General features: G+C 41.7%; 1 protein-coding gene across 4 annotated transcripts in view; it reads left to right on the forward strand.

Moving 5' to 3' along the window:
- Positions 1 to 21,724, forward strand: part of Atxn1 (ataxin 1) — a 407,426-nt gene that overhangs the window by 322 nt on the left and 385,380 nt on the right. For all 4 annotated transcript variants that reach the window (XM_090356347.1, XM_090356348.1, XM_090356349.1 and 1 more), the window contains exon 2: positions 8,934 to 9,018. The gene's annotated coding sequence lies outside the window, so the exon portion shown is untranslated. The remainder of the gene's footprint in view (positions 1 to 8,933; positions 9,019 to 21,724) is intronic.

A 21,724-nucleotide genomic window follows, 5' to 3' on the forward strand; every position in this document is an offset into this window, starting at 1 on the left:
AATCCCTACCGGCTGCACGGAAAACAGCTGGAAGAGGAGCTAAGGAAATCGACGCGTGTGTGTGCGTGTGCGTGTGTGTGTGTGTGTGTGTGTGTGTGTGTGTACATACAACAGTTCCCGGAGGCTGGTACCCCACTCTAGGCGCAGGCTCGGTCAGCAGGGGGGCTTGCCAGGGCCAGGGTGGGCGCCCGCCCCGGAGAAGGGGCGCGCCCGGGCCGGGGGCGCGCGGGTGGGGAACGTGTGGCGGCGGCGCCCCGCTCCGGCGGTTGCTGGTCCGGCGGCGAGCGCGAAGTCATGTCCGCCGCCCTCCGGGTGGCGCAGGGGGAGGCGGCCTCGGCCTCGGGTTGTGCTGTCTCCGGTCTCCCCCACCTTTCCTTGTCCTCCCCCCACCCCCCGGCAAGCGGAGGGGGTGGTGAGAGCCACCCAGAGCTCCGGAAGGGTTGGACTTCGGCGCGGGCCATCGCCTGGCCTGGGCGTCCCGGGGTTGGGGTCTCCCCCGACTGCGGCCGGCCTCCCTGAGTGTCCGACTGCGGGCGGGGAAAGGGCTCCGCCGACAGCCGGCGGCCGGGACCTTGCGCGCGGCGGCCGGGTGCCGGGGCGGGGGGTGCAGAGGGGAGACGGCGCCGGGGGAAGGGGCGTGCGGGTGCCTGGAGTGCTGCAAGAGTGGCTCTGGCGGCCCTGATCGCAGCCGCTACCACCACTACCACCACCACCACCGCCGCCCTGTTGGTGCGGCCGCTTCCTGATCATGTGCGGGCGCCACCACTGCCCGGAGCCGGGAGCCGGGGGGCGCCCCAGCCCGGGCCCGCGCCCCCAGCCGGCACCCGCGGCGGGAGTACAGGAGTCGCGCGGCAGGCGCTGCCCTGCGCCGGGAGTGAACGGCTGGGAGGGTGAATGAAGCCAGGAGGAGGGGAAGGAGAAGGAAGAGGAGGAGGAGGGGGGTGTGGGGGGAGGTGGCTCTGCGGGGATTGGGGATGCGCCCTGGAGCCCCGCTGCTCGTTCACTCCAGGCCGGCTTGGGGACTCTGCCACTCCCGTGGCCGCCGCTGCCGTCTCCTCCTACGTGGTTCCAGCGCAGCGCGCAGGCCGGTCCCGCAGGGGGCAGGGAAGGGGGCCGGACGGGCGGAGCGAGAGGTGAGGCCGTGTCGGAGGAGCGCGGCTGGAGTGTGTGCGTGTGTGTGTGTGTGTGTGTGTGTGTGCGTGTGCGCGCGCGTGCGCTCGCGGGTGTGTGTGTGTGGGTGTGCGCGCGAGGTGGGGGGTGGGCGAGGGCCATGGCCACTGGGCGGGGGCCCTGGAGACGACTTGGCTGACTCTGCAGCGCCTGGATCTCTCCTTAGCCACCCCCCCCTCGCCCTCAGGCCGCCCTCTGAAACTCGGTGGCTGGTGCTTTCATTTTATTTCAGACCACGTAAGGGGTTGACTGGGAGCGATGGAACAATTCAGGTTTTCTAGGGGAGATTGAGCAAGAACCTTAGTTTGGAGGTGGGGTGGGGGTGGAAGTCGGGTGGGTGAGCAAGACTGCCAGAAAACAAAACAAAACAACAACAAGATCAGTTTCTCCAACGCTGGAGATTCAGTTCGATCCCGCGGCTGTGGCTGCCGTTTTGTTTTGCTTTGCTGGATATAGAAAGCCTACAGATAAGAGGGTAATATAAATACTTGGGAAAATTGAGAAAATGCTGAGGAGTAGTAAGGTCGAAAAAAAAAAAAGAAAAAGAAAAAGCAGCCAGTCGGAAGCTGGTTATATAATGCGCGATGTGGCTAACAAGAACGGCAAGCTATTTTTATTTTGTTTACCGTATGTTGTGCAGTAGGGACTCCTCCAAACTGATTCTGTCCCCGGAAAGGTCTTTAGTTTCCCTGTGGGTTGCACAGAACACAATCAGTAAAATTAGAAGACCCTCCCACAGCCACAATAAGAACTAATGCCTGCGAGCGGCTTTCTGGGTGCACAGTCCTGTGCACCGCGTGCAGGGGAATGTGTATGCAAATAAGTTCTCCTTTGGCAATGTGGTAGTCACATCTCAATGACATTTGTGTTTTATAATGCAGGTTGTTCTTAATATTTAAACATCTTCGCCATATATTGGTTACAGATTGCGCACAGTCGTGGGTAGTTGACTCGTTATTTTTAGACATAACTAGTTACTTTTTTCAACAGTGTTAGCTCAGCCAGTTCTGTTTGGGTTCCTATAGGAACCTTGCAGTTCCTAGAAGCTCCTGTCAAACCCACCCTCTACTCAAAGATAACTTGATACTGGAGCTTGTTTTGGGATTGAAGCATATGTCCCCAGGAAGCTACCTGAGTCAAAAAGAGAGAAAAAACCCTGCACATGAACTCTTGGAAAAGGATTGCACCATAATGGTTTATGCCGTGGCATTGAATCTTGGATTGTCCTCTAACTGTGCACCTATCAGTCAATATTTTAGGAGCTCTGCAAATAAACCGGCTTGAATGCCACCTTGCACATAAAGCTGAGGTTGTAGGGCTCCCCTGAACCGCCTGCCTGCCTGCCTGCCTGCCTTTCTCATCATACAGATAAGTGTCAGTGGTGTAGGTTTTCCAAGCACTTACTTCAGCCCTGATCACTCATGTAATTAGATCAGGCTGCCATGGCAACAGACAGTGTTTCTCTGTCCATTCAGGTGGGTTTGCCTGGGCTACTCCAAGTGTTTTATGCACTGTGTTTGTGCTGCCCAAGCCAGACAAGAGACCTCACTATTTCAATTGTATCTTCTCTGAGTCATTTGGATGGGAGACACTGAATGAGGCTTTGAGCTACTCAACTTTTCTAAAGGAGACCCACAAGCTGTTCCTACTGGGTACAGTATGTAAATGCGTCTCCCCACACAGTGAAAGGAGCCTGACAGTCCTGCTGGTGTTTATTGTGCACAGATCAACAAGTATTTGGTACTTGCTAGGAACCTTTCAGAGCTTACTGAAGCAACATTTCTTTCTGTAGTCTAGTGCTCTTGGCTTTGTAGGCACTTAACCCTTTCAAGTGTGAAGAGTACAGCCCCTGTTGCAGAGAGTGAAGGCTAGCTTTCTAAATGGTTTACTCAGAGGAAATGACTTCTTTGGAAAGTATATCACCATTGTCCCATTTTAAAACTTTACAGCTATTATAAAAACTGGTGCTGACAGTACACAGACGTTCTGAGGGTATTCATTCTTAATTTGGATCTGTTGGCTATGATGTTCAGTAGTAATTTAAAAATACTTATTTTTTCAATCAAGCCAGATATGCCATAAGTGTGTGGCTAATCTGCTGATAATACATGATGCTGTGTGTGTGTGTGTGTGTGTGTGTGTGTGTGTGTGTGTGTGTATGAGTGTGTGTATGCTGGTATTACGGCTTGCAATGCAATCAGGGCCTCACTCTCTTCACGGATGGCACTGTGCCACTTGAGTCATGCCTCCACTTTTGGCTTTTTTGCTGGTTAATAAGAGATAAGAGTCTCTCAGATTTGTTTGCCTGTGCTGGCTTTGAACCTCAATTCTCAGATCTTAGCCTCTTGAGTAGCTAGGCTTGTGTGGCGAGCCACTAGTGCCTGATTGCACAGTACTTTTGCTTAGTAAACAACTTGTACTTATTTTAGGACATAATTTAGTGACTATTAAGACTTTGCATTAAGGCAACATCTTGTGAAGCCTGAACAAATAATATTGTGGCAAAAGAAAAAGAAAACAGGCATTTAGCTTTCCTTGCTGAAACTCTGGGCTGCTCAGCAGTCCAAATCAAGTAGAGTATTTTCATAACTTTGATATTAGAAAGAAATAGTAATTGAGAATAATAGTGTCATGATTTAGCTGTGACTCTGTAGTCAGTTTAGAGTTTTATGGCTGAATAGCTAAATGGGTTAAAATGAAATTCCTCCTGGGGCCAGGATTGAGAGAGCTCCCCAACTCTTCTCAGCTCTCCGCTTTTACAGGGGTTTTATAAGTATCTGCTGGTTAGTGAGTTTATGTGGTTGGTAAGCTTGTTATGGCCTAGGCAGAGGAAGCATTGCTGTGGTTGAAATGAGGTATTATTTTTTGGTGAGATAAATACATGGGAAGCAAGAATATAAAATAAAGCACAGAAGTTTTGCATGATGCCTTGCAGGTCCTAGATTATACCTTGTGATATGTGGAAAAGTACTTTCCTTAGAGTAAACTGTGAGCACATATATATATATTTTTTCAGTGTACAAATAGTTGTGTGCTAAAAATAAGTATGAAAAATGTTTTTGATTAGGAACTGAGAGACAACATTTTCTTGTCTACATTTCGTTTTAAGAGGGTTTGATAGAGTACTTTGTTAGAAATATAACTAGGCTTCAGGCCTCTGAATTGTCTTTTAGAGAAAGATTAAAGACAAACTTTTGAGCCATCAGGTTAAATGTCACATGCTGGAGATGGTCAAAAGTTTCAACAGACCTGATTTTTTGCCTGCGATTCCTGGAAATGGCCAGTACTGAGAGGTTATTAAAATGCTAGTAAGCATTTATGGCTCCCGTTTTGTAGTCACCCTAGAGTTCAAGCACTCATGTTCCTTGTGTATAAAGTACCTTTAGTTTTTTCTTCCGTTCTGAAATGTCAAGTGAATTTTCCTTTTGTACCTATCTGAACGACCGTTTCCGGTAATAAACAGGCTGTAGGAATTCACTTGCTTTTTAATCTTTTCTATTTTTGAAAAGTTAGTTTAGTAGAATATAGGAATGAATATTACCTGAAGGTAATACACTTTGGAAAGCCTTAATACCTGCATAAACAAAGTGATGGAATACAGTAAGCCAGACTGTTTATTGCTTTTAAGGGGGAGATAGATTGACTTCACATTACTTTATATTTTCAGAGCGACACAAGTAACAGTATAGTTTGAAATGATCAGTTTGTATGAAAGATTAAGATCTGGGCAGCTAAATTGCTTCCAAAGACAAATTTGGTTCTGATTGTATTTATCAAAAGCCAGCCTAGCTTATTTTGCTACATATGTTAGGAACAAAATTGTTCAAATCCCCACAGAGGTGAGAATGTTGGTTCTAGAACCTCCATACGCCACTTCTTTCATTTTTGTTTCAGAGGGGAATTTTTGAGTCATCGGTGCTGTTTCATTTCACATACTTTAATGAAATAAATTTGCTCACTCAAAATTTTTTGAGGAGTAATAAAATGATGAGTAATATAGGGTGCTAGTTTTATAAACATTTAAAAATGTTGTCTAGAAGAGCTGTAATTGATGTAATTGGATTGAGGTTTCTATATGTATATATGCATATGTGTTTGTAGAATCAACAAAATAATATAGTATTGGTAAATTGTAGAAATGGGGTTTTGAAGTATTTTTATAAATCTGCACCTTTTTGGCTAGTACACTTCAAATATTTATACAAATATTACTATCATTTCATGTATACTAAAATGTGTTTGGAACTGTTAGGGAGAAGAAGAAAAGTAACACGGGTTATATGTTGTTTGACATATTTGTTCTTTGCAGAAACGCTTAATTGATTTTTTTTATAACTTTTAATGCATCCCATTTGTGGAGTAATGAAAACGCAATGGTAATTACCTTAATGTAAGCAAAAATTGTGTCTTGCCTATTTTTCACAAAATTCATTGTAGTGTAATCAGAATTGGGGGCTTAAGGGGGCAGCGGTTCCCCAGATTGCAGTGTTTTGATTTGGGCTGAGAAGAACTTCCCTCTTCCACAAAGGTGACCTTTAACATGACAAGCTTTAAGGGAGTTATTTAGCAGAAGGTTTTAGTGATAATTACCGTAGCTGCTAACCTATAAGCACTTACGCTTCTAACATACAGTGAAAATGTACTTTTTATCACCGTGTATGACAGATTTCCTTTTATTATGCCCTTCTCGCTAGCCTTCTCCCCCATAGTATCTCCTGGCCTTTATGGACCATCATATCATTATTCAGCCACCTTTTGTGGTAATCTTCCACTATTAATAGTATTGTGTTTCTCCAATGGGCTTTTGAAATATCAAACATTCCATTTTTAGTATGTATCATTGTATAAAACATTCTGTAAATTGTTTTATTTTTTAAATGTTGCGCTTGCATTTTGCAATGGATCCTCACTGCCTTGTTTTTATTCTTGTGGTCTTTCCCTGTGATGGAACAGAGAAAGTGACATTGACTCTCCTTCTTACCCTGCTACTGTTGGGCACACAGGTGTGCTGTTGAAATAAATAGGAATGCCAATGTGAAAGTAAATTAATATTTTACGACATTTGCATTGTATTTGACTGTTCATTCAGCAGAATGGGAGGAGGCTGTAATTTGGACTCTATAAACCCTTATCTGCCAGGTGATAATGTCAATAGGATTGTGTGCACACATCAGTATACAAGCAAACACTCTCCCAACAGTGAACTCATAAAGCTATGCGGGCAAAATCCAGCAGCTTGTATTTAAAAAAAAATCATTGGGTATTTTGAAACTTCAGACAGATAAAAATCAAGACCTCCCTTACAGAAGTACTATATAAGATTAAGTAGAATTTTGTGAACTAATATTTAACTTGGCTATTACTTAAAAGTCAACAATTTTCTTGGTAGAAGATCAGTGTCTTCTAAGGATTTAATTCATCCATTCATTTATTCTTTGTGCTGGTACTGGGGCTTGAACTCAAGACTCTTGAGTTCTAGTGCTCTTGATTGGCTTTTCCACTCAAGGCTGATGTTTTTCCTCTTGAGCCATGCATGTCTCCATTTCTGGCTTTTTGCTGGTTAACCAGAGATAAGAGTCTCATGCTTTTCTATCCAGGCTGGCCTTGAACCTATATCCTCAGCTTTTAGCCTCCTGAGTTGTTAGGACTGCAGGCATAAGCTACTGATGCTTGGCTTCTTCTAAGGATTTACCAGATATGGCAGCCTAGGTTGGTTTACATTACACATGGGGAAACTAAGGTCTACAGAAATCATTTCTTTTGCATAACAGTCCCAGACATGCAATAGATGCTTAAATAAATGCTTACTGAGTGGGTTAGTTAGAAGGAAGAGTACTTTGGCTACTATTCATTACTTTGAAAAGTGCTGGAAAGAAATGGAAGCTATTTTCCTTTCCAGCTGAGCTGTGCTCTTAAAAATAGTGAGTGTGTATGGATGAAAATAATCATGACGACTACTGAGATGTGTTGCCATGCACCCAAGGATAATTGGCTCACTTACCTGTTTACAGATTACTCACACTGGAGATCATATTCATAGCTTCAGAATAGTTTCTTTCTGACACCCAATATAATTCCGGGCCTTCTCCTTCCTACTGTTACCTGGCATGAGCTTAGAAAACCCAAAGTAAATTTAAATTCAGCCTAAACAAATATGCAGATCAGCTCCAACAATCAAAGACAAAAAATTCATTTCAGCTTTTACTAGGATGGGAGGTATTTTTTTTATAATAACTATAAAATAACTGGCTCTTTGTTGTTAATGTGGATAATTGAGTATTAACAGTCAAGACCTAAGGAACAAAAGGTGCATGGTATCCTTAATATGTGGCTATTAAATCCAAAGAGTACAAGAGCGAGGACTCAATAACTGCATACCCAAAGCTATGGACATGGTAATGGAAATATAAACATAACTATATAAATATAAAAACCTATGTCTATAGACATAATGTTTTATTTCATAAATTAATATGTTTCTATGACATACAAACTCTTAGCCTAATTTTGATTAATTTCTAAATACTAAGTCCCAGTGATTGTAAATAGAGATTCCCTCCTTGAACACTTGTTAAACTTGTCATTTAAAATATGATGTAAAAATCAATGTTAATAAATTCTCTAATAAAAAAATTATAGTTTTAGAAGATAGGACTAAAGAAATATGCTAGAAGAGCAAATTCCCAACCTCTTCCATTTCTATTAGAATATAGGTCTTGACCTCATAAAAACTACTACAAGCTCCTTGATGGAAAAGAATATGGAACATCCACCCACCTACTCATTCATTCATTCATTCATTCATTCATTTTTTCACTCATTCACATATTTATCATGCAGTGGATAATTTTTGTTTGACTCTTGTGGCCAAATGACAATAAAATGGATGTATATACATTCAACCATGAACAAATTACAATTTTAGTAGAAGAGTGAATATATGCACACTACATTTTTCTGCATCTTATGCTTTTTTTTCTAATAGATAGTATGCTAATAGTATACTATAGTTTGCTAATAACAGACTATAGCAGTATTTGCTGATCTTTAATTTCTCCATGCCTGTTTGGATTGTATGATTGCCCCTCAAGTTGCATGTGGATAGATAAAATGTGTTGCTTTAAAACTAGGTGTTGGCTCAATTAGTATTCAATACAAGTCCATTTTCACCTGATAATTCTTTGGGATCATCAGCAAGTGCTTACTAGATGCTTAACTAGAGTCTTTGCATTTGAGCCAGCCACTGTCAATATTTTCTCCAAAGACCAAGCTTTTAGTCTGACTGAAGCAATGACCTTATCATGTAGTGGTTTTCTTAAGAGCCCTGTGAGATAAAACCAGACCCACCTTTAGTGCTGATTGGTAAGTGTGTAATTCTAATTAAGCAAAATACAAAATTTGATTATCTTAAAATGCATATTTCAAGCTTTGTGCTGGTGGCTCATGCATATAATTCTAGTTACTCAGGAGGCTGAGATGTGAGGATCATAGTTCAAAGCCAGCCTGGGTAAGAAATTCCATGAGACTCTCATCTCCAATAAACTACTCAAAAAGCCAGAAGTGGTACAAGTGGCAGAGTGCTAGCCTTGAGCACAGAGAGGCTCAAGGACAGAGCCCAGGCCCTGAGTTCAAGCCCCAGGATTGGCAAAAATAAGAATAAATAATGCATATTTCACTGCCTGACACTTACAATAGACTTTTTGTTTTAAAAGAAGTTTCTTCTCTTTTTCATTTTGGATTTCTTCTCTTGCATTCTATTGTAGGAGCATCGTGTAGCAAGTCACCAAGGTGTTTGGTCCAAGCTGCAGATCTAGATGTCATTGCTGAACAACAGCTTCCTCTTCCCAGGTGAGAGAGAGTGTGTGACAATATCCTATGATTTTCATCTGAGGATGTAAAAAGCCTAATCTGGGAAAATTATTGTTAGCCATGTGCTAGTACATTGTCAATGATCCAATATTTTATTTTATTTTTGCAAATTATACTGTATGGAAAATTAGGAGATCGCCCAGATAGTGCTTTATTTATTTATTTATTTTTTAAACTTGGATTAAAGCATCAGTCGTTTTGGTTGAATTTGACTCACAAAGAAGTCTGCATTTGGTTTTGTGATGATTGATTATTGGTAATTGGATCTTGAGCCTGAGCATTTTCATTGTTACGTTTCCTGAAGGCAATTATGAATGTTCTGATACCAAGCATCTTAAGTCTCAGTGTGTGTTAGGTTTTGTTGTCATACTGTGCATCAGTAGGGAAACAGAACTGTTTGGTCAGTGGCAAGCAGTATGTGATGAATCTTAAATTTCTCTTTTGTCTGTTTGGATTTTACAACTTCCTGATTTCCTCATGTACAGTAAAGTTTTCTGGCCCAGAGAGTCATGCCGCACAGGGTGTAAGCAGGGGCTTATGACTCATGATTCTTTGTGAAGAGAAGACAAGAGGCTAATGCCTCAAAGGAAATGAGGATAGAACCAAAGTTAGTGAGAACATGGAGTAATGAGGGTTTGGAACACTGATGTACGCAACAGGGAGGATTGTGAAATAGAAAATAGAGATCAGTTTCTATTTGCCTTGGTAGCAGTCCTGTCCAAAGCTGTGGGGATAGCCCAAATCTGAAGTTCCTGAGGCTAGTTGGGCAGCAAAATCACCTGGAAAGTTTAACTATTTGGGACTCCACCCTAAACCTTCCAAATGAAATCCTTCCCTCTGGTCTCCCAGAAACATTGCTTTTGCAGGAATGAATGTGCCACACATGTGAGAAATGCTCTATTTCCTTACTTGGTGAGAAACCTAGTCTCATTTTACCAAGCCTCACATCCCTAAATCTGGATTTTTTTTTCCTTTTCAAAATGTATTTGTCAAGCAGTAGGTATTTATTTGACACAGTTTGTCTTGAAAACGGTTCTCCAGATCTCTCCCTCTCTGCACTTACGAACAAGTTTTTATGTGGTATATAAATCCTTGGCATCCGAGAGAGATAAGAGCGTGGACTTAAAATCTGGAGGGTACCATTGTGACCTTGAACAATCACAATATCCTTTCCAGGCCTCTCTCTCTTCATGTGTGTAGTAGGGATAGCAAATAGGGCTGCTGGGAGAATGGATTGCCATAACGTGGGTACCATGGAGAGAATGATGCAGGCATGTGTTTTGTGATTTATTAACATAAGCTATCATTGTTAGCATGAAACTTCTTGGGACAGTGTGATGATAAGGATCTTCTTTTCTGATGGCTGCCCCTGGAACCATGGATGAGTAGGAACAAAGAAAATTTACCTAGACCTTGTTGTCCTTGGACCAACCTCATAGGCATTAGCAGCTGTAAAAGCTAATGAGACTTCCATTCATTTTATTAAATTTTAAATTCTGAACTTATCACAACATTCTTGCCATGATAGGATGCATATGCAGTATTATTATCAGATAATCTGATAAGTTGCATACATTAATGTAGTTATTTGTGGTCTGAGTGAAAACAGACTTGAATAAGTGAAATACTAGAATCTGCCCTCCCTCCCCCCATTCTGAAAGGGACCTGGAAAGCATCATCTAGATGGAAAAGAAGAGGAGGGAGGGAAGGAGAGAGTGATCACGTCCCATCATGCTCACGTGAATTACGGAAGTAGATTCTATGCATTTTATTGGCTGTAGAGAGGTGCTCTTTAAATGGAACTAGAACAACCTAGGGTTCCTCAAGGGTAAGTCTCTTAAGACCTACAGGTGTCTACTAATGGACAAGGATAGCGTGTCTTAGACCTCTTTTCTCTCTCAATGGTATTAAATATTGAATTCTTCTCTGCTAGGCAGAAATTTGGCCTTTGCAGTTTTGGAGAAATGATTCAATTGTGTATGTAGTGAATATATGTACAGTGATTATTTTAATCTGTTGTATTTAAAGACAATCATTGGCCATCACAAAATATCTCAAAAATTTTGTGTGTGTGTGTGTGTGTGTGGTGTGGTGTGGGAGCAACAGGCACCAAGAAGTCCTATCGCTTGGTCAATATGGGAGCTTATTGAGAATAGACCCAGATGTTTTTCATCTAATAAGCAAGTCTAAGTATCTTATTAATACACATTGTCACAATGACAAAGTATTGCAAAGTCACCTTGAATTTGAAGCAACTAACGTGTCCTGTGATTGCATTGAAGGGAAGTTTATACACATTTGCTACACACTTTGCATAAATAATGGCCTCTGTTGCAGTTCTAGCAGTTAAAGATTGTATGTGGACAGAGAAATAGTATCTTTCATGTTATGTACTCTCTTTTAAGGATTCTTTTTTTTAAATAAATAAAACCCTGGATTATAATTATTCCTAGTTCTAGTTCTTTTTATAAATACCATACAGCTAGAACAAGTTATGACCTAACTTCTTCGCAGTTGCTATCTATGTAAAGAAATGATTCATTCATTTATTCATTCTGTATTTTTTTTAAAGCAACTTCATGGGGCTGTGAGAATGAAAGTGAGTAAGAGCTATGGGAAGGAGTTTATATTTGTCACAGCCAGGCAGGAGAAGGAAGAAGTGCTCTGAAATAGCTAAAGCGAAGTGGAATGGACTTACTGGGGTTCATTCTCCCATGGATAGAAGTCTGAAGGATGATGATGAGTAGGAATGATGGAGAAAGAGAGGAGAGTCATCTGGGTAGATCGCTTGAGTGTGGATTGATGGAGAAAACTAGAAATTAATTGGCTAGGACTGGCTGAGCAAGTATGTCTGTATGTATGGAATGTATCTCAGTCCACTGTGGCTGAATCTTAGGTCTGGTGGGCATCTGAGACTTGGGAACTGGCAGTTAGTGCAGAGTGTGGGAGTAGGGCTGCCAAGAGGTGACTGTGGAGGCGTTGCTGGTATAAAAAGTGCTCTTTGAAGCTGAGCTTTGCATTCTTGTGTCTGACCTAGAGCTGGATACGCAGGAGGATATAACTCAATTTTGGGAGTTATGAGAGCTGATGTAGAATGTATGAAGGGAGGCATCGGAAAGGAGCTCAATGATCTTTTCAAGATCTTGTTTGGGATGACATAGCAGTGGACAGTTGGTGGTGGTAAATGGTGGGTTTTCTATCATTGCTCACGTACCTTGAGCACTCAGTGCTCCGCTACAGCTCAGTGAAATCTTGCTGGATCCTTTATTCCTTTAAGGTCTTAAAAAAAAGACAACTAGGAACTTGAGCTAATTTTAGCTAAATCTAATATGTGTGTGTATAAAAAAGAATGCTGCTTTTGAAATTCAGTTCATGCAGTATCTCTTTTCATTTAAACAAATGCTTCTTCTAAACAGTTTTATTAAGAAGATTTTCAGTGGAGCCCTGTACGTATTAGCCAGGATTCCAGCATTTCCTTTGATCCTTTTCACCGTCAATTTACTCTTCTTTTGTGATGTGCATAAATCGCATGTGCCATCTCCTAGGCTTTTTAGCAATTGTTCATTTGTGGCAATTCATTTTCTGCACTTTGAGAAATCACATTAATATGGGTGGGTGTGTTTTATAACTGTACAAGATTTCCCAGAGGCTTTCTTAGGACTCTTTTAAATGTAAGATAGGGGTGTGTGTGTGTGCACATTTATATATTTTCTTAGCAAGAGAGAGATTTGTGTATATACAAACCAAACTATTAGACACAGCTCCCAATGATTTGACTTTCCCCTTCATTCTTCATAGAAGACAAAGAAATATAGAATTGATGAGCCTTAGCTTATGGAGGGGATACCATAAGACTTCATTGATCATAATGGAGGGGAAAGCTGGGACTTTCCTGGTTTCATTGGTGTTAGTGAGAAGTCTCATATGACTAGGGAAAACCAGAGGACAATTTAAGCTTTTCTTGTATTTTTGACTTGTATTATCTAGATGGGCAATATGAATGTATTGCCTCCAAACAGCTAAAAATGCAGGGGGAGACTTTCCTAACTTATATGAGAGCCAAGACGTTTATGACAGGAATGAGAGGGATAGACAAAACATTTTCCAGGGGCAGCTCATTCTGTCTTCAAATACTTAACTGAGTGTACTCTATACGAGAGGCACTAGGCCAGGGAGGCCCTCGGGGGAATAGGAGGCGGTCAACAGCTCTCAGCTCCCATTCTGAATAGGAACTCATTTAACCTTCCAGCTACCATTCTGAGTCTGAACTCATTTAACCTTCCTTGCAGTCCTGTCAGGTAGGCACTTGTTATTATGAAGTAGCTAAGACAGAGAAGGTAAGTAACTTGGTGAAGTTTTCACAGTGTGCAGAGATTGGCCTCATGGTTGGGCCCCAGGTTGTCCTCTTTAGAGCAAGGCCGTGGATTATCTCTCAAGCCTGGAGGCTTGTCAGCAAGAAGCATATAGTCACCTACAGAAGACAAAGTATGCTCAGGTGTAATACTTAAAGTCACAGAGCATAAGGAATAGTGGTCTGTCAGAGGTGCGGAATCAGGCAAAGCTTCCTAACCTCCGAGGCTTCCATTTCCATGCCTGTCTGTGTCCCGAGTCACATACAAGGCTGTCTCGGCAATGTTTCTTCCCTTTCTGTTCACTCTTCCACGTTCCTCCCTGAGATTCCTACGCACTTTCAGTAATTATTAATGAAAGAAAATGATGACAGTAGCAATATGCTTATCTGTTTTCGGGGACTGGCTTAAAGTTGGCTCCAGATATTGCTCAGTGTGACCCCCAGGGAGACGATGAACTTTTGACTCTTCAAAGAGTTTCACTGGTTCATTGCTTAGCTTGTACGATTTGGCAGATTGGAACTATTTATCTCTCCATGGTGAGAGGTGGTGGTGTGGTGCTGTATACAAGCTTGGAGAACAAACATGCGGCCAGAGGAGGTCAGCTGTCACGTGGCTGTATGGAAGCTTAGAACTCCTAGTCGTGTGTGTGTGTGTGTGTGTGTGTGTGTGTGTGTGTGTGTGTATGTGTGTGTACTGGGGCTCGACCTCAGGGCTTAGAGGCTGTCTTTTAGCTTTTTACACTTAAGGCTGGCACTCTAATACTCGAGCCACTGCTTTACCTCTGGCTCTTTGTTAGTTGATTGGAGAGAAGAATCTCACAGACTTTCCTGTCTGAGCTGGCTTTGAACCTCAATTTTCAGAGATCAACCTCCTGAGTAGCTAGGATTATAGGCATGAGCCACTGGACCCTTTCCTGGTTTGAGGAAAGAAATATCTCTTCTTCCTTGAACCAGTGACTAAGTCTTAGCCAATTCATGACCAGCTGTTGGAGAAAGATCACATTATTCTTACCTTGGTTGTCTCTCTTATACTGAGTAAAATTTATCAATAATTTTTTGGACTTCAGTGGTAGTGACTCTTTTTTAAAAAAAAAAAATAAACACATGGACTAGAAGAGGACCTGCAACTTACTATTGGTACACTTGCCTGGTAAAGCCTGCCTGCATCACAGCTGTAATCATACGAGATACATTTTTATTTACAGATTAGTAGGCTCTGACTCTGACATATGACTAAGCGGGAAGCTCCTCCCTATAACAGTTGTATGTCATCTGCTTCAGAGAGCTAATTGCTTGGCAAGCCCCCCTTTGGTAATTCCCTCTTTATTTTCTGATGAGTTACTTAACAGGGATGGGTTTGTTGAGCAGAGCGTGGAGTTAACTGTGTGCTCCAGAAATGCTACCCTAGGCCTGAGGGATATGCGTTTTGAATTCTGTTTAGTTTTCCTTATGAAACACTGGAGCCATTATGTGGCCTGTTAATATTTCACTCAATTGCAGTATGCAATTTTCCAGAAGAAATAAAAACCAGATCTCTTTAAAATGTGCCTTGATGCATTAGAAAATTATTAGAAAGGAATTTAATATTTATAGAATGTTTAATGCTCTTTTTAAAAATATGATTTAAAGTGGAGTAGCTGTCTAGAAATGCTGCAGAGTGAGTATAGTTTTCAAGAACACAGTTGGACTAATAGTTTGGGTGACAGAATTTGTTTCCTGTCCTGCTTTCAGATCTCTCAGACTGCTCATTCTGACCTGGCCAGGCCTCAGTTTCCCCATCTGCCAAAAATAAGGAAGTTGAAAGAAACCATCTCTTAGGCTCCCTTCTACCACTAACATTGTACAGATCTACAAATATATTTTATTGTAATTCTTCCTCTCAGCTTCCTCAAGACCTTTGCTTCTGTCAAATATCATGTGCTATTTGTTTGACTTTGTTGGGTTTTGTATTTAATTAGAATTTATATTTTAGCTATTATTGTGTCATTATTTAGAGAGCGAGTCATAAGTGGGGCCTAGCATCATTTATTACCCTATCTAGATTAGTTTCCTATCTTAATACTTTTCCTCTGCTCTTTTGTTACTGATCTTGCTAGCATGCCCCAAATAACAGCTATTTCTGGAGGTAGGATGCATGATGACTGGAGAGTCTTCCAGCTGATTGTGGAATAATAATAATAGCAATTATTGCTATTATTATTTTCAAGGGAAGCACAGAAGCTCTTTTCTCATAAGCAATGTTATCCCTGGCCATACTTGGCTTTTAATTTTCAAGTAGAACTCCTTCCGATGTCATTTGGTTTTCACTGCAGGTGCAGGCAGTGGTTTTCTCAAGGTAATACCTTTTCTGCATCAACTTTCCTAATTAGTGTGTGCAGCATTTCCTTGTCTTGTTAGTTAATTTATAAGCGGCTCCTACTGATGTTTTTTTGATTCATTACAATTATTAATAGTTTCTTCAAGTAGCTAGGGCAAATAGAAAGCTGATGTTAGAGAAAGAGTTTTCTCGTTTGTTTGTTTGTTTTGTACTATTTTGTTTCATTGGTGGAGAAAAGGGAAGAGACAATACTCACTGGTGAGTGAAGCCTTTGAAATTGAGAATGGTGAGGTATGAGTTCTGGCTCTGGTTTCTTAGGTGTGTGGCCCAGCTCACATGTCTTCAGTCTGCAGTCCTCAAAGGGGAATAATATCACTTGACTTTACAGGATTGTTCAAATGATTAAACATACACTCACTATATATACAAAGTCTGACTGTATCTCAGTAATTTTAAGAAGAAACAAACAAATAGCACTTTAGAACTGGGAAATCAATTGGAGATAGTGGGAAGAGCTGAGATTTGTGGATAGTTGGTAGCAGAAAGTCCTTAAAAACAGTCAGTCTGCAAGTCAGGGTTTGAATCCCCAATGAGCCTTTAAAACTGGGGAAGGACCAGACTCATTCCTCTTATCTGGACAGGACAGTCTTGACAAGTGATTGATAGTGACATCATGCATTTTAAGCATTTATCACTCAAACCTTACAGTGATCAAGGGAAGACATTAAAAGGAAAAATTGCTTTTGATTTCTCCATTACAGTTCTTAAATCACACATGTTGAGGATGGAGCCAAGGACCTAGCACATGCTAAGCAGTCATTCTACCATTGAGTTACATTTCTAGTCCCTGTGTTCTAGTTTTGATTGTTTAAAATGTTACTTTCTCTCTCTTTGTTTTTAATTTTGCTTTTCCCACATACCATAAATATTCTCATTTGCTACTTAAATTATTAGATTATCCTGTCCATTAAAAAAACACACTTTTTTCAGATTGTTTTGTCTTAATTTAAATTACCTATCATTTTTGGCCATTGGCTTATTTCTAATTGTTTATTACTTTAAAACAGTGGAGAGCATGTTTGCACACTGAGGGCTGATCATTAAGTTAGAGAGGGTTTGCTCCGAATTGCTTTCTAAAAGGCCTCTCCCAATTTTCATTGTTACTAATGATACAGAAGTGTCTTGCTTCAACCTGATTGACGGTGGGAGTCTTCCTTTTTATTTCCTGGCTAAGTTAATAAGCTCCTTGGTGTTAAGATTTGCATGTCTTTGATCTCTCTCCAGGTACAATGTTTCCATCTCTGCTTATTTACTAATTGTTTTCTTCACAATTAGCAAATGGGACTCTTGCTGTTTTCTAATCTATATATATGAACTCTTTATGCGTTCTAGATATTAATCTTTTTGTGTGTGTGAAGTAATATTCACTTGCAACTATTTCCCCTGTGTAGTTTTCTTTTCTTTTAATGGCAGTACTATTTGTTGTGCAAAAACTCAATCATTTCCATAGTTAGTTTCTTTTCTTCTACTTGTATGCTGGGCTAACCTGGAAGGAAGAAGACAGGTGACCACAGCTCAGATTCTGTACTGTGCAAATCACTTGCCTGACTAGGACCTGTTGCCCTTTGAGACCCCAGTCCTGTATATTTCCAAGCTCTCTCTTTTCCTCCTCTTCCTGACTGCTCTTCCCTCATTTAACTATACCATGTCAGCCTCTTAGCTCACATCTTCTCTGTCCTCTGCTGGTATTCCTTTCCATTTGCTTGTAAACCACATGTATGTTTCTGCGGGAGTCTTGGACTGGCAGTATGGATGGAAATGTGTTCAGCAGCATTCTCACACTTGGAACTAGAGAAATCAGGCAGTAATTTGAAGGTCTTAAAGCTAAGCCATACCCAAGGAGTATGGGTGTAGCTCTTCCCATCAGTTTGCCTAGGGCAGTTCTTCACCAGGCTGACTTGCTGGGGAATAGATAACTAGGCTTTCACCTTCATCTATTTTCTCTTTTGGGTAGCTCTTCCCTGGAGACTCTTTCTCTGGGAGATGGACAGGAGGCTGGGAAGAGTTTCCTCGGTACTAAATGTGTGTGTGTGTGTGTGTGTGTGTGTGTGTGTGTGTGTGTGTGTGTGTGTGGTCTAGTTTCAAAGCCTGAATGTGGTGTACCAGCTCACGTGGGCTGGGCTGGGCTGGGCTGGGCTGTGGTTGCCTTGACATATGAGAAACTTCCTGAATGGATTGTCCATATGTTTTTCTCATCTGGTCCAACCCATTCTCTATGAAACCCAACTATTTCAGAGTACTGAAACCTGGTTCCATTTCTCCTCAGCCCCTTTTGGTGTTTTATGACTCTTAGGTAGATGGCATGACTCTTTTGCTTGGCTCCCCACTTTGGGGAATCATGTTTGCCTTTGTGTCTCAGTTTTCAGATCTCTACCTTTCTTTTAGAATTGATCTCCTCCCATTTATTTGACTAGCTTTTCCTCGTTCTTTAAACTTTTGCTTAGAGACCCTTCCTGAAATCCCTTGAATTCAGTTATTCACAGCCTGTCCTGGACTCCCATAACCCCTTCTTGTTCCCCTTGTGTAGCATTATAAAGGCTTTTCCAGTCTAGCAGTAGAAGGATCTCCTAGCTATGTAAGCCTCTAGTCAAAATAGTCACTTCCCCTGCCATGTGAATTTTTCTGTCACAGTCTAGATGCAATTCCTTCTGTTAATATGGAACAGGACTTGTGTGGATGTCTGGGTCATTATGGGCTCTGGTAGACCAACAGTGGAGGAACAACAAGCGCCATCTTTAAGCCAGGCACCAGGGACACAGCTACTTAGGGAGCTGAGATTTGAGGATCATAGCTTGAAGCCAATTGGGACAGACAGTTCTAAAACCTCTATCTCCAATTAGTCACTCAAAAGCTAGAAATGGAGCTATGGCTCAAGTGACAGCTAGCCTCAAGCAAATAAAAGCTAAAGGACAGTGCCTATGCCCTGAGTTCAAGCCCCAATCCTGGCACAAAGAAAGAGGGAAAAGTATGAAGAGGAGGAAGAAGATGGGAAAAGGGAGGAGGAGGAATAATATCTTTTGAGTGTCTTTGTTATAAAATGTATCAAAATGCTGGGTAAGGAGCCAGAAAAACAGGTTGAATGATGAATTTTCTGGAATGAAAGCTTTATGTAAAAGAATACCGATGTTCTTTTCTTTTTTGCCAGTCCTGGGCCTTGAACTCAGGGCTTGGGAATTGTCCTTGGGCAGTTGAACGCCAGAACTCTGCCATTTGAGCCACAGCACCATTTCTGGCTTTTATTCTGTGTATGTGGTATGAGAAATTGAGCCCAGGTCTCTGGGTATGCTAGGCAAGCACTCTACCACTAGGCTAAACTCCCAGCCCAGAGTACTGATTTTCTTAATCTTACATGTTATAGTTCAACACGTGTAACCATGTAAACCCTATTACTAGTGAGGTTCAATACAGGAAAAAATGGCCTTGTTTTTGAAAATCTGAAACTGTCGTTCTATTGAAAAAAATTCTATTAAGTTATAGTTGCACGATGATTCTTAGAAGCACAGCCATTGGGCCAGGAGTTTGGCCTAGTGGTTAAAGTGCTTGCCTAGCATGCACAAAAACCTGGGTTCGATTCCTTGGTACCACATACATAGAAAAAAAAAAGCCGGAAGTGGTGCTGAGGCTCAAGCCTTGAGAAACTCCAAGGGCAGTGCTCAGGCCCTGAGCTCAAGCCCAGGACTGGCAAAAAAAAAAAAAAAAAAAAAAGAAGCACAGCCATTGTAGTAGATGATCGAATGATTTTGAGGTTCGTGTTTCTGACATTTCTTCCTCTGGCCTTGATCAGTCTTAAGTACTCTCGGGACCTTGAGTAACACAGACAGAAGGTAGATTGAAAATTAACCCAAAGGCTCTATATTTATCTGGAGATATGAGTCAGGCTGCTCAACTTCCGGTAAAGTGCCCTGTGGAAAAGGGAACCCTGACAAAGAGGCAGAGGAGCTTTACATATTCCTTGCATAATCTGCCCATTGAGATGAGCCTGATGGAGTCCAAGGGCAATTTGGAGAGGATGTCTGAGCTCCTCAGAGCTGATCGCCTACACGGCCAAGTGCTTACTCTGCCCTAATTTTGGGTTTATCTAGAAGTTGTCTAGTTGGTGATAGGTGAGGACACCTTTGACAGATAAAGGATGGTCATTTGTGGTGCTAGACTTGTTAGAGGCTCTGACAAGTGTGGACATGGAGCTTGGTATTAGAAACTGAGGCACCCTGGTCCCTTCATTTTCTTCAGCATCCCCAAAGCCTTATACCTTGCTCTGCTCTAACTCAGCAGGTGCCAGATAAGGATGGGAAACACTCTAGATAAATTCTATTTTGATTCCTTTTCTCATTTTCCAGGCTACCCCTGAGTCCCCTGGACCACTTCATTCAGATGATGAAGAACCATGACCCCAGGGGTGTTTGGGGCAGAAATATCCTTTACATACAGACCTGGAAAAGAACAGTTTTCTCTGGCTACTGCCTTTCTGATGTTGAATAAAAATACTTGTCAGGAGGTAGCAATTAGGTTTGGGCTTTTAAAAGTATCTTTTACAAGTGCTCTTAAGGTCCATAAGACAAGTTTATCAGTTGTTTCTTTAAGTACCTCCATCCCTAAAACCTTGCATTCTATAGATTTTAGATGAAATTTGGTGCTGGTGTCTATACCCAGGCTGGTTAGTGTTCTTGCTTTCCTACTCTATTTAAGCTTTGGTAAACCTTTGTGTACTTTTCTCTATTCTTTGCAAGGGAAGAGTTGTATTTTTTTTCCCCCATCTCAGCTTTATCCAGATGGACAGTACCATTTTAATGATGAGAATAAATAGGTATGAAAGGAGAAAGACAGTCTGGGTGCCGGTGGTTCAAGCCTATAATCCTAGCTATTCAGCAGACAGATCTGAGATCACATTCAAAGCCAGCTGGGATAGAAAAGTCCATGAGACTCTTGTCTCCAATTAACCACCAGAAAACTGGAAGTGGTGCTGTGGTTCAAGGTGGTAGAGTTGCTAACATTAAGTGCAAAAGCTCAGGGACAGAGCCCAGGCCTTAAATTGAAGCCCCATGACTGGGGTGGGGGTGAGGGTGGGAAAAGAAAGACATTATTTCAGTCCTCCCAGCAAACCCAAGTTTGATTTCAATCACCCTGGAGCTGAGCCCAGACAAGTATGAGCAAGAAATAGCACTAAAATAAAGGAAAACCTGTTTCTGAATGTGCCCTTGAAAGATGGGTCTCACCAGTAGTATAGGAGCCCTCTCTAGGTATAACTCTAGAATTAACAGTTCATATGGTCTTTAAGCCCCGGAGGGAAGAATATTAATCTGTGCAAATGAACAAACAGTAGCTGCTTTCTATCCTGCTGTGCAGGGAACATTTGGTGACCTGACTAATCTCAAAGTTTCTTTCTCTAAGTGGTACATTTCATTTAACTATTTGTTCTGAGGGCTTAGAAGTAATTTCCTGAGCTTCAAAAAGGAAAGAAACAAAGAAAGAGAAGCACTGGGCACTGTAATCCTAGCTGCTCAGCAGGCTGAGATCCGAGAATTGTTGGTTCAAAACCAGCCCAGGCAAGAAAATCCATGAGACTCTTATCTCCAATTAACCACCAGAAGACTGGAAGTGGTGCTGTGGCTCAAAGTGATTGAGTGTTAGCTTTGAGCAAAAGAGATCATGGAGAGCCCTCAGGCCCTGAGATCAAGCCCAATCAATGACCCCCAACTAAACAAAACCCCAACTCCACCAATAATAAAACCCCCAAACCGTTCCCATTTTAGTGCTGAGAATCATTAAAGACTTCACTGGGTTGAACGTTCCATGTTTCTTGTTTGTCTTGTAGGTCTGTTCAAAATTCTCATTTTTTAATGGTGCTTTCTAGTCTGAGCTTCTGATTATGTAACTATAGCCTTAGAAGCCACGGTCATGCTGGGCACAGGTGGTTCAGGCCTATAATTCCAACTCCTTAGAAGTCTGAGATCTGAGGA

This window comes from Megascapheus bottae, chromosome 22 (genome assembly GCF_031878675.1).
Source record: "Megascapheus bottae isolate mThoBot1 chromosome 22, mThoBot2.hap1, whole genome shotgun sequence".
In the NCBI taxonomy this organism is placed as follows: Eukaryota; Metazoa; Chordata; class Mammalia; order Rodentia; family Geomyidae; genus Megascapheus; species Megascapheus bottae.